General features: G+C 37.1%; 1 long non-coding RNA gene across 1 annotated transcript in view; it reads left to right on the forward strand.

Annotated features, from left to right (window-relative positions):
- LOC135969899 (uncharacterized) overlaps nucleotides 1-4,645 on the forward strand; it is a 77,623-nt gene extending 72,978 nt beyond the window's left edge. The window contains exons 2-3 of the long non-coding RNA XR_010585251.2: nucleotides 3,945-4,073; nucleotides 4,386-4,645. This is a non-coding gene — a long non-coding RNA (uncharacterized lncRNA). The remainder of the gene's footprint in view (nucleotides 1-3,944; nucleotides 4,074-4,385) is intronic.
- The last annotated feature ends 8,740 nt before the right edge of the window (nucleotides 4,646-13,385 follow it).

Below are 13,385 nucleotides of genomic sequence, written 5' to 3' on the forward strand. Positions count from 1 at the left end.
GAAGCCTCCAGAAATGGTGGTTCTGTAATTCTAAAGCAGTAAAGCCAAGCACAAAAGCAAACCCTCATCAGTATAATGCACTGAATGCGGGGCTGGGAAAGGACTGACTTTAATTATTCATCCTCAACATCTGGAAGGTCAATTTGGCTTTTAGAATTTGATTATATTTAGGATTAGGGTACATTTTGTTGTCAAATGTTTCTAAGGCCACAATAGGGACAATGACTTACAAATGGGTCCATATTTCTTACATACTCTCTCTCCCCAAACCAAGTTTCCACATCTTTCCTTTTTTCCATTTTTTCATTTATCTTTTATTTTTCTTTTACCTTCAATCCTTCACCTCCCAATCTCTTTGTTCTTGTGATTTTCCACACTTGTTTTCACTGTTCCTCACTGGGGACTTTGTACTGACCTAGGATTTCCTAACCATTGATCTGTGGAAGCCTAGGCAGTGCATGGAAGATCCTCCCTGAGGTTTGTGTAACCCTTGAAATCATGTGCTGCATTTTGTGTAAATGGGTCTTTTTTTCTATACAGTGGGTCCATAGATCCCCTCAAATTCCCAGAGTCCTTGACCTGAAAGTGGTAACAGCCACTGAGGAGCATTTGCTATGGACTTTCAGCATAGAAAGGGGAAGGCATGAGTATGGGAGTGCCTTCTCTTTGGCAGGCTCATTGCCCTATTACCTCATTTAATCCTCACAGCCTCTATATAATATTAGGTGGTGTTATTTTCATAGGTAGCTGAGGACATGAAGACTTGAAGACATTATGTAATTGCCAAGGATATCCAACCTTCAAAATGGCTCCATGCTCAGAATTTAAGTACCTCTTTTTGATACTTGCTGAAAACCTCTTGCCTGGACTTAAGTTGAGCAATTGATAATTAGGCCGAAATAAAAAGGAGAGGGAGTTATATCCCCATGCTCTCCCCACCAGAGATGGTAAAGAGAACTCAGGTGGGCTGTAACCAGCTTCCTAGAAAGAAAGATGATTATAACAAGGATATTCTTCATTGCATTACTGCAATATTTTAATTGCCTACACTATAAGTACCATCTATGCCTTCTGACTGCTATGTTAACACAAAGTGCTGTACCAACACAAAAGGCTGATGGCAATAGATGTGAGAAGAATGAATTTATTATTCAGTTTCACTAATTTGTTGAAAATTCAATTTTTAATGTTTTAAATTAATTACTTTAAAATACTTATTGCCAACTAACCATGTAGTACACGTTAATGGCAGGTTTAAAAATAGTGAACCTTAGTTTTGATTTCACATAATGATCCAGTTTATGTTGCCCACTCCTCTCTGACATAAACAAAAGGCTTATTAGAATGTGGTCACTTCTCTCAATTGCTTTTGGAAAAGAAAAAGATGACTCATCATTACTGTTTTTAGTTTTGAAAAATTTCTTTCAGTGTTTATTTGTTCCCCTTCTTCACTTAATATTAGTGTCAAACATTTCCCCATGTTTCTGTTTTTTCCATGTTGCTATATAGTCGTTAGACTTATTTTAATGGCTGTATAATATTCCATTATGCTGATGTATAGTAACTTAAACACTACCTTATTGCAGGATATTTCAGAATTTGTTGACAACTGAAATGAGTTGAAAGAAATCTCCTTGTGCAAATAGCTTTTCTCTTCTATTGAATCATTTTATTCCAGGATAATAGACTGGCAAATGTATTTTGAGCCATGATTGATTAACTTTTGTCAGAGATTTAAAAAATGTGGTTCTCTTTATAAAAATCAAAAGCCTTAGAATTTTGTATACATGTTGACCCAGCAATTTCACTTTTAAAAATTCATTGAAAAGTAATTAATGTTGCATGTGTGTTGAGAATAATAATGACCATCCTCAGACTCACGTTGACTCTGTTCTGTGAATAAAATGGGACACATTTAAAGATCTGGTAACAGGGGATCAATAAAATAAACAGTGGAGCAATGAAATAGAACTTTTACTCTGCTTAATGTTATTCTATAGACAAATAATAGTAACAGTAGATAGTAACAGTAGAATAATAGTAACTAGTATTTATTAAGCACCTAGAACATGTCAGATATTATGGTAAATTCTTCATGTCCTGTGCATTTTAATTTAACATAACCTGAAAGGATTCATTCATTCTATAAATATCAAATGCCTATTATGTGCTTGGTGTTAAACTAGATGCTGGAGATACAATGCTGAATACCGTAAAGTCCTGTAGTTATGCTCCTGAGGAGTTTGTGGACTGTAGGGGCAGATAGACATTAATTCCATCCCTAGAAGAGAGGGAATGAAGAAGAGAAGGAAAGAATGTGGGAGCCTCTGTTCTCTGGCATCTCCGTCACTCCTCCTTAGCCCCCAGTACTTCATCTGCTTTTCAGAAAGCATTTCTTGCAACTGTAAAAGGTTAGGGAGGGGCTCATTACACCTCATTGATGAGGGCTGTGTAGACCTCATATTAAATGCCCAAGGCTGTAGAGATGATTACCTGGGTTCAAGGTTGGGCTGCAACACGTAGTAGGCAAGCTACCTTTTCTTTTTCCCAATTTCCTTGAGTAAAAGATGGGATTAATAAGAACTCCTACTTTTAAAATTATGACAGTCATTTAAGGTATGAAATGTCATGCTCCATAAAGTTTAGCCACTATTACTAGCTATATTGGTGATGATATGGTTGGAATCTAAAATTTTCCTTTTGCTAACTAGCATGTAACATTGTTGACTTTTACACTTTATTGCCAATTACTTGTTTTTGTTTGAGGCAGGGTCTTGCTCTGTTGCCCAGGCTGGAGTGCAGTGGCGCGATATCAGCTCACCACAACCTCCGCCTCCCAGGTTCAAGCAATTCTCCTGCCTCAGCTTCCTGAGCAGCTGGGATTACAGGTGCATGCCACCACCCCCAGTTAATTTTTGTATTTTTAGTGGAGATGGGGTTTCACCGTGTTGTCCAGGCTGGACTGTAACTTCTGACCTCAGGTGATCCACCTGCCTTGGCCTCCCTAAGTGCTGGGATTACAGGCGTGAGCCACAGTGCCCAGCCGCCAATTACTTTTAAAGGCAGAACCAGTGCAAAAACAACTGTTGGAGGTAATATGTAGATATATATATATATATGTGTGTGTGTATTCATATATATTGAATAGGATGAAAACTTATAGTTTTCTTATATAGTTGAAACTGTGGACACTAGATTCAACATAAGTCACAAGTTTCATTATTAGAAGTGAGAAATTGAGAGTTGTATATTGGTCTGTTCTCACACTGCTGTAAAGAATACTACCTGAGACTGGGTAATCATAAAGGAAAGAGGTTTAATTGACTCACAGTTCTGCAGGCTTAACAGGAAGCATTGCTGGGAGGCCTCCGAAAACTTACAAACATGGCAGAAGGAATAGGGGAAGCAGGTACATTTTTCACAAGTGTGACAAGAGGAAGTGCCACACTTTACAACCATCAGCTCTCCTGAGAACTCACTATCATGAGAAAAGCCTGGGGGAAACCACCTCCATGATCCAGTCATCTCTCATCTAGTCCCTCCCCTGATATGTAGGAATTACAATTGTAGATGAGATTTGGTTGGGGACACAGAGCTGAACCATATTAAGTTGAAAGATATGCCTTAACTCTTGATAACCTAAGTATGTTCCAAGCATTGTTTCTTAATGATGTAAATATCTAGATGTACAGTAGTCCCCCTATATCAGAGGATTCATTCCCAGAGCCCCAGTAGATGCCCGAAACTTTGAATAGTACCAAACACTATATTTACTATGTTTTCCCCTACAAATACATACCTATGATAAAGTTTAATTTATAAATCAGGCACAGTAAGAGATTAACAACAATAATAGAGCAATTATAACAATATATTGTAATAAAACTTACATGAATATGATCTCTCTCAAAAAATCTTAATGTATTCTACTCACCTATTTTCAGATGGTGTCCTGGGTAGCTGAACTGTGGAAAGCAAAACCGTGGATAAGGGGGAACTACTATATTGAAAAATGTGCAAAATAGAGAAGATTTCATTGAAGAAGACTGCTGTTTTTGGAATGGGAAATTAAGGTAGGAATTTAGAAAAACATAAACGTTCCAAATTTCAATGCCACATGGCAGGGTGGTGAGGAGGAAGCTGGAGCCAGGGTTCAAGTAACTAATGAGTTCTCTAGTTGCTAGTTCTAGTTCTCTTTTGAAGAGAAAAGAGTTATTATTAGATATTTATCTTTTCATCTATAAAAGAAATACATCAGAAGAAATTTGTAGGCATTCTCCAGTCCAGAATATTATGACTTTAGTATTGTAACTTGCATCATTATTTTAATAATGAGAATATAATTTTCTAAAAGAATTGTTAAATATATTTAAATTATCATACAGATAAAAATTGAAGCTCTCATCTTCTATAACATAATGAGTACTTTTGAGGCATAACTGGAACAGTTATCTACTGTGATTCTTGCTGGGACCAATAACCTTCTACAAATACCAGCATCAGCTCCCGTGAAAGGCAAAGAGCTGACAAGTATACGGACTGCACCTCCACATTAAGCTACCAGGAGAAACTTCCAAGTTACCCTTTTGTCACCTATGCCCCAAAGGTGAACACTGTAAACTGCTACAGCATGCAATTTAGGTAAGTATTCAGGTAACAACAGTGCCAATGATGAAAAAGATAATGACTTTTCATTGTCTGCAATCTTTCATTTGGGCGAACTTAAAAGGATTTTTTTAATAAGGAAAATAATCTTTCCTGAAATGTAGTCAATTCTATGATTAGGAATCAGACAGAACATTTTTTTAAGTTGAGATAGAATTCACATACCATAAAATTCACCCTTTAAATGTACAATTCAGTGGTGTACATAACATTATAAAGTTAGATCATTTTAAACAGGTCTGGCACACAGTAGCCATGTCATACATATTAGGCTCCTTTCATTACATCAATACATTTTGAGCCTGAAATAAATGAAATGACACAGGAGATATCTGGGGTGGTTTTGTTCGGCCACGACCCCCGTGGTATGCTGAAGCCCTCTCAAGAGAGCCAGTGGTCTGCATCTCTTTGCAACTCTGTGTTGACTGATGCCATGTAACTAGCTTGAAATGGGCCACGATGGGAATATTTATGTCATGGAAACTTACCAATGCCACAAAATCAGAGCTTTTTTATTGTTTGAGAGCTGATTGTTAAACTTTTACCATCACATCACTGCTAGTGTATATCAATTTCTTCAAGAGTACAATTTATTATTATTCAGGGCCACATTCGGAGCCTCCTCTCTTTGTCATGACCAACAAATTTAAATCCTCATCAACTGGAAAGAGGAAACTTCAACTGGATAAATACTATATTCATAACTAGTGTGTTAATTCTATATTACTTTTGGGGAATGGTTTTAAAGAAATTTTTATTGTGGTAAAAAACACGTAACATGAAATTTACTGTCTTAACCATTTTTAAGTATACAGTTCAATAGTGTTAAGTGTGACTTATTAATTTTTTTGTCATCCATAGCATGGCTTGTACTATAGAGGATGGGTTTCATTATGAAATGTCCGAATGGGTTTTGAAATTTCATTTGTAATGAGGTAGTTAAATTTTATTCTGGTCGGGCTCATGCTCTCACAGTTAGTTTTTGGCTGATTTACTTCTGGCTAGTCTTTCAGAATATCTTAAAACCAACTTTATATTAAGATGACGAGCTTTAGGGAATTTGGTAGCCAGGCATCCTGGACCTCCTTCCTAGAACATTGCAGTTATGTGATGCAGCTTGAATGACCCCTGACATCTCTCTGATTCTCAGGTTCAAATTCCAGATTCCTAGGAAAGTACTGTGATTCACCAAGCTTGGGCCCGGAAGACACAGCTGCATTGTTCTTATGCTTCCTCCCACAGTGATGGTTTTGAAGGACGTGCTGGTAGGGGCAGAGTTCAGGACCTGTTACTTCATATTAGAGAGACGCTGGGCAGTTAAAGCATCCAGTGTCTAGTAGGAATGATTTTTATATCAGATGATAATAAATGATGACTTTAAAGAAAATATTTCATCAAAATAGTTGGGATTTAATTAGGGATATTTAGAATATTGCAGCATAATGTAGATAAAAATGGCATAAAATTTCTGTAACCTTAAAAAGAGAAATAACAGAGTAAATTAACATAATTCATTTGGGACTGTATCTGGTTAAAATTTTAGTTGTATAATGATACAACTAAATTGTACAACTTAGTTGTATAATCCTTGGACTTAGAGAGGAACTGTTTTGCCTGACAGTTTATGGTATGATTTAAGCACAAATACATGTACTCTCAGACTGTTCAAATGAGAAAGGTGGTTTCAGAAAATCTCTACCTCTTTTAAAGTAGACAAACTGTGACAGAAACAGTTGAAGTAAGTAATTTCTAGGCACTCGGCAGTTTATAATGAGGCCTGGTCTTCTCCCAGCCTGTGTTTCCCCAAGAGGCAATTAGAGTATAGGAGACGGCATGGAGATTTGAAATGTGAGTCACTTCTACCATATTTACAGTATTTATTAACTATGAGATCTTGGGAATTTCATTTGAAATTACCTGAGCCTCAATTTCCTGTCCATAAAATGTAATAATATCTATTTGACACTGTTGTTTTGAAAAATTAAATAATGTATGTTAATGTCCTTGCAAACTATGTTGTTTGCATACTTGTAATGTAACTTAAAAGTAATTGCAAAACTGCAATTACTTTTTCACCAACCTAATATTAAATACTTTTACTCAGTTTTCATTTACAGGTTATCTCCCTCATGTTTAACCAACCACTTATAAATATTTAATGTCTATCACTTCCTCAGCCATTTTTGGCACTCACTCTGTGGCAGATACTGTGCCAGTTTATTGGAATGCCAAGATGTATCTAAAATGATCCCTGTTCTCAAGTGGCTAAACACAAAACTCTTTGTAGTGAGTATAAGTGGTTGTCATCAGTGCTTATCTTATAAAGCCATACCTGAAAAGCACTACCAATTGAAATACCAGGCTTTTGCACAGGATCTTCACATTCAATGGATGATAGGTTATGCAATCCTTACAGTTAAGAGTGTAACAAATAGTTACCTTGAGAGATTGCTTCTCCTGGAAGGATATTTCTGGAAGAGGATTCTTTGTGGTGCTTAGGTTGGGTAAGCCTATCTTCATTACTAATTATGCATCTTCTATATAACATACTCTGATTTTAGTTTATCAGAAAACATGCTCATTCCCTTTTAAAATCCAGATTTATTGATGTTTATGACTACAAATTAATCCATTGAAGTGGACACTGTGATACACCACCAGAACTCCCTTGCAAGCTTCAAAGACTTATTCCTCTAGCTGCCTAGAGTGCCACAAAATACCACTTAAAACAATAGTGATCTGTTCTCTCTGAGTTCTAGAGACTAGAGGTCCAAAATCAAGTTGTTGGGAGGGCCATGCTGCCTCAAAAATTTTTAGATGAGAATCCTGCCCTGCCTTTTGCAGCTTCTCATAGCCCAGGCATTCCTTCACTTGTGACAGCATCAACCCCAATCTCCACCTCTGTCTTCACCTAATGTTCTTTCTTCTGTGTCTCTGTTTGCATGTCTATGTACATTTTTTTTTTCCTTTTATAAAGACACTAGTCATGCTGGATTAGCATCTTCCCCCAATCCAGTACAGCCTTAACTTAAATACATTTGCAAAGGCTGTATTTCCAAATTAGGTTACATTCACAGGTACCAGGACTTAGTACTTGAAGGTATCTTTTGGAGGGACAGGATTTAATTCATAATATCCTGATTATTCATCTATAGTATTCTTTTTTTTGTTTTTTTTTATTTTTTTTATTTTTTTTATTTTTTTTATTTTTTTTTATTTTTTTATTTTTTTGAGACGGAGTCTCGCTCTGTCGCCCAGGCTGGAGTGCAGTGGCCAGATCTCAGCTCACTGCAAGCTCCGCCTCCCGGGTTCACGCCATTCTCCTGCCTCAGCCTCCCAAGTAGCTGGGACTACAGGCGCCCGCCACCTCGCCCGGCTAGTTTTTTGTACTTTTTAGTAGAGACGGGGTTTCACCGTATTAACCAGGATAGTCTCGATCTCCTGACCTCGTGATCCGCCCGTCTCGGCCTCCCAAAGTGCTGGGATTACAGGCTTGAGCCACTGCGCCCGGCCCTCATCTATAGTATTCTTATTAATTAGACATCCCTATGGCACTTTCAATAATGGTTCAGGAAAATTTAGTTTTGTATAATCACATTCTCCTTATTGAATATATAGTCAAGGGAGACAGCAGAGGGCTGACTCCTGGCTTATAAAGCAGCTCAGAAAGTAATAGCCTTAACTGAACTCACTAAACAGAGTACAAGAAGAATTTGTTTTCTGTTCTAAGGACCAAGAACATATCTTGAACCCTTTGCAATTTTGCATCTCACTCAAGAGTGTGTGAATCTACTGATTTTTTTTTTAAAGGATATTTGGGAAGAATGTAAATGCCCTTATTGTGACTAAATGTTACAAGGCACATTCTGGAGCTATTTCGTAGTGTGGTACTTTGAACTATGGCATACTAAAACAAGTGTCAATGCCAGAAGGCTACCCCCACAAAGTGACATTTGGTATTATGGAGGATGAGTTAAAGCTACCATCCTACCAGCCACAGCAGAAGCTTCCCCTGTAAGGGTTACAGGAGTCCCTTGCATCTTGTCTGTCATCTCAGACAATGTGCCAACTGTGCCTTCGGGAAGTCTGTTGGCAAGGAAGCCTGTGATATCTGCTCCCAGTGCTGCAACGTGATCTTTCTTCCTTTCTCTTTGTTTTTTTTTTCCACAAAAAGTGGCAATGAAGATAATCTGATGAGGGGGGAAATGACATAAACCATTGCAAATAAAATAAATTTAATGAACAAGACAAGCTGATCTGGAAACCAAGGGATATATAGTGTTACATGAGGATTTATACTCATAAATAGTTACGTGTTTTGGTTTTGTGTTGCTTTGTATTTTGTTTGTCTTTTAGAGCATATGGTAGCATCCTCTATATTTGATAAAAATAAAATTGTAAAAACTGAATAAGAGGCTTAAAGGAAGAATTTCTAAATCTGAATAGGATATATGTAATAAAATGTACTGAGCCTTGAAATTCAGAGCTAAATAGGAATTATTGTTTATGATTTTTGTCATGGCTTGTAGTGGTCATTAATAGTGACTGACAAAGCAAGAACTTATCTTTAATTGTGCTGGATGGCTGTTTGTAACACTTGAAACATCTTCTGATATGTTAAGAGAATATGTGTATTCTGGACTAGGAGTTGATGTATGAATTAACAACTTTGTGCTATAATGTAGTGTGAATTATATTTTAATCAAGAAAAGAGACGTTTTAAGAGCAATAACTGGCTCTTGATATGTGAATACTTAGTTTGAGCCCCATTTTAATACCTCAAGTGCAAAAGAATAAAAACCATATGGATTACATCTTCCTCCAAATATCCAAGTCAAGAAAATAAAGAGAGTATGTGCTTGACAAACTGATTGAATGTATTTCAAGTTAGTAACACAAATTTTGGCTGATTTAGCTATTTCAAATGGATTTCATGCTTCTATTTGTGGAGCTTGTTTTCTGTCACTTATACTATAAAACAATTATCTATTGTAGAATCACTACAAGTATCATTTCATGACACTTAAATACATTCAAATATCTCCTTTCATTACATTATTTTCAGTGCTATGCATAACAAAACTAAAAGGAATGGATATGGCTTATTCAAAGTACTAAAGGTTTAGGGTGTTTTAACTAATATTTTTATCTCTATTAATTTATAAATTCCTTATCTTCATCAAAGACCACTTGTCTTAGATAAATATATTTACAGTCCTTGCCTGATAATTCAACTCCAGCTTCAGATGCTTTTTTCAAGTTACATCTGTGCTTGGAACCATTTTTTTCTTTATGTCTTTCTTTGGTCTTCCAGTTTGAAAATACTGTTATTCAAATACTTCCTAAAATACGACTTCCTCCAATAAAGATTTTAAAAGCGACTTAGATGACACTTTTATGGCCAATATAAAAATACCATTCAACTATATTAAAGATTTGCCAGGAGGAGACTCATGGTTCATTCCTTCAGAACTGTCCATACATAGTCTTGGAGGCTGTAAAGCAATCTAACAAATAGTACCACCTTTCTAGCTGTTCACCTATTATTTGAATAAACTCTCAGGTCCTGACAGTGACAGATTTGGGTAGACAGCAGCGTTGTGGCCAAAGGTAACAAATATTTAGATCCATAAATTTTGGTTATTAGTAAGTTTCTGGGACCACATCAGTGATATAGACATGGAATCTAAGTGTGAGGACCCTGGCATGTCAGCATCTTTTGAATGCTTGGTTATGGAGGAGCAGAAAATCCTTTCCTGAGAATGGCTGAGAATGCTTAATCAATCATAGGACAGCCTGTTATGACGTCCAAAGGCACAGCCAACCTAGGTCAATGTGAAATAGTTGTGCCATATTGTCTCTCTAGAACTCAGAGATTAAAAGTAATAATTAAAAAAAAACAAGGAAAAACAGACAAATGTATTTCATTTAATGTAAACATTAAGTCCTAAGGAATGACAAATGTATTCCTATGTTTAAGTGATAGGGATTTCTGCAAAAGGTTTATGAATTGTTAATCAGATATCCCAACCCTTACACCTACATATTTCCCTAAGAAATGAACTCTGGTCTGGATCTACCAGGCAATGTTCTTCTACTTTTCTGAATAAGAGTTTAAGCTAACTGAATTCTTTCCTACATAAAAAAATACGTAAAGAATAAATAAAATCCTCTCACAACAAATTGTCTCAATATAATTCCTGATGAAATGCCATTCTAAACCTTACTTTGCAGAATGTTAATATTTTTATTGTTAATATAGAAATATTCATTAGTTTTCTTTTTAAGGAATCCAAAAAATATTCAGCTGATAAGAATAAAAGTGGAAGTTGAAATACAAAGAGTTATGGCATTTATTAAAATGTCAAGCTTATTACTAATTATTCTTCACAGTATTTGTAGCTGATAAATTTTCTAATCTTCAAACTGAATAATAAACTTTCTAGTCCTTGGTTCAGCTACTGGTTCTACCAACTATCTGCTGAATGCTCTACTAAGCCTAGGCACCCAGTCTAGCCTTACAAAAAGTTTTCCAAGATCTTTACTTTCACAGAACACACAGTTTCCTGAGGTAGAAAGTATGGGTAAGAATAGAAATATTTGCCTAGTGGTATTGCTGTGAGAATAAAGTATAGAATGGTTATGAAAGAGTTTAGTGCATTTTTGTTTTGTTTTGTTTTGTTTTGTTTTGAGACAGGGTCTTGCTCTGTTGCCCAGGCTGGAGTGCAGTGGCACGATCTCTGCCTACTGCAACCTCCACTTCCTGGGTTCAAGCAATTCTCATGCCCCAGCCTCCTGAGTAGCTGGGATTACAGGCACATGCCACCACGCCTGGCTAATTTTTGTATTTTTGGTGGAGATGGGGTTTCACCATGTTGGCCAGGCTGGTCTCGAACTCCTGCCCTCAAGTGATCCACCCACCTTGGCCTCCCAAAGTGCTGGGATTACAGGCGTGAACCACCACACCTGACCATGAATTTTTAAAAGAGAATATTAATGGTAATGAATACCTTAAAAAGAATTAGGTTAATAATTATTTCAATGTGACTAATCTGTTTCTGAACTACTTATTGTCCACAAGAGATTTACTATATTGGATGAGCTAATACTTTCTATATTTAAATTTAGTTAGAATTCATCAAGTACAGCTTCTAACAAAAAAATAGTCATTGCTATTTATCTCTTATAAAAATAACCATTAGTGGCTGGGCGCAGTGGCTCAAGCCTGTAATCCCAGCACTTTGGGAGGCCGAGGCGGGCAGATCACGAGGTCAGGAGATCAACACCATCCTGGTTAACACGGTGAAACCCCGTCTCTACTAAAAAATACAAAAAACTAGCCGGGCGAGGTGGCAGGCCCCTGTAGTCCCAGCTACTCGGGAGGCTGAGGCAGGAGAATGGCGTAAACCCGGGAGGCGGAGCTTGCAGTGAGCTGAGATCCGGCCACTGCACCCCAGCCTGGGCCACAGAGCGAGACTCCGTCTCAAAAAAAAAAAAAAAAAGAAAGCTTCCTTTGCCTGCTTGGCTTTATCTGATACCAGAATAGGACGAAGATACAAGTATTGTAACACTAGTAAAAGGCTATTGCATTTGTGGCTTCTAGGTAGAACTAAGAATGCAGGAGGCTTTGTGTGCTGGAGACCAGCTGTATCGTCTTTGATGCAACATTTAACTTTCAGCTACCCCCAGTATACTTCTTTCTTTCCTAATAAAATTAATAGCACTTATATAATTTTAGTCAGTGTTTGCTAATGGATTAACACTAATACAAGTCTGCATAGAATATAAGCAATTTAATTGAAGTGCCAAACCATTTAAAGATTTGAGTATTCTATGGTCTATTGCACTGTATTATAAAGGCAATTATACTTTCACTTTTTTTTTCTGGGCCACTGAATTCAACCTGTGAGTGTATTTTTGGTTAGAAAATTTCTGTTTTAAAATGAGGCTGGCAGGAGTTCAAGACCAGCCTAGCCAGCATGGTAAAACCCCATCTCTACTAAACGTACAAAAATTAGCCTGGCATGGTGGCACACACCTGTAGTCCCAGCTACTCAGGTGGCTGAGGCACAATGAACTTGAACCTGGGAGGCAAAGGTTGCAGTGTCTCAGGATTACGCTACTGTACTCCAGCCTGGGTGACAGTGCAAGTCTCAAAAAACAAAAAAACAAAACAAAAAACAAAAAAATCCCCAATGACAACAACAAAAAAAACCATGCCTGGGCACAGTGGTTCACACCTGTAATCCCAGCACTTTGGAGGCGAAAGCAGGAGGATCGCTTGAGCTCAGGAGTTTGAGACCTGCCTGAGCAACAGAGTGAGACCTAATTTCTACTAAAAATAAAAAATTAGCTGGATGTGGTGGTGCCTGTAGTCCCAGTTACTGGGGAGGCTGAGGCAGGAGGAGATTGAGCCCGGGTGATAGAGGCTGTAGTGAGTTATGATAGCGCCACTGCAGCCAGGGCAACAGAGTGAGACCCTCTCTCCAGATAAATAGACACCTTTTTTCTTTACCTACTGACTTTCTGTGCCTTTGAGTCATGTAATATATGATTACTCAAGGGACAAAGGGCATGATAAGGTAGATTTCTATCATAAGAATATACCCAGTTAAATTCTAGTTGACACATTATTAAAGATTCAGAAAATATGGATATAATTCTTAAAATGAAACTTGAGATAAATGTAGATATCCATGCACTTGTAAGAAGTAATACAG

The sequence above is a fragment of the Macaca fascicularis genome, chromosome 3, assembly GCF_037993035.2.
Source record: "Macaca fascicularis isolate 582-1 chromosome 3, T2T-MFA8v1.1".
Lineage (NCBI taxonomy): Eukaryota > Metazoa > Chordata > Mammalia > Primates > Cercopithecidae > Macaca > Macaca fascicularis.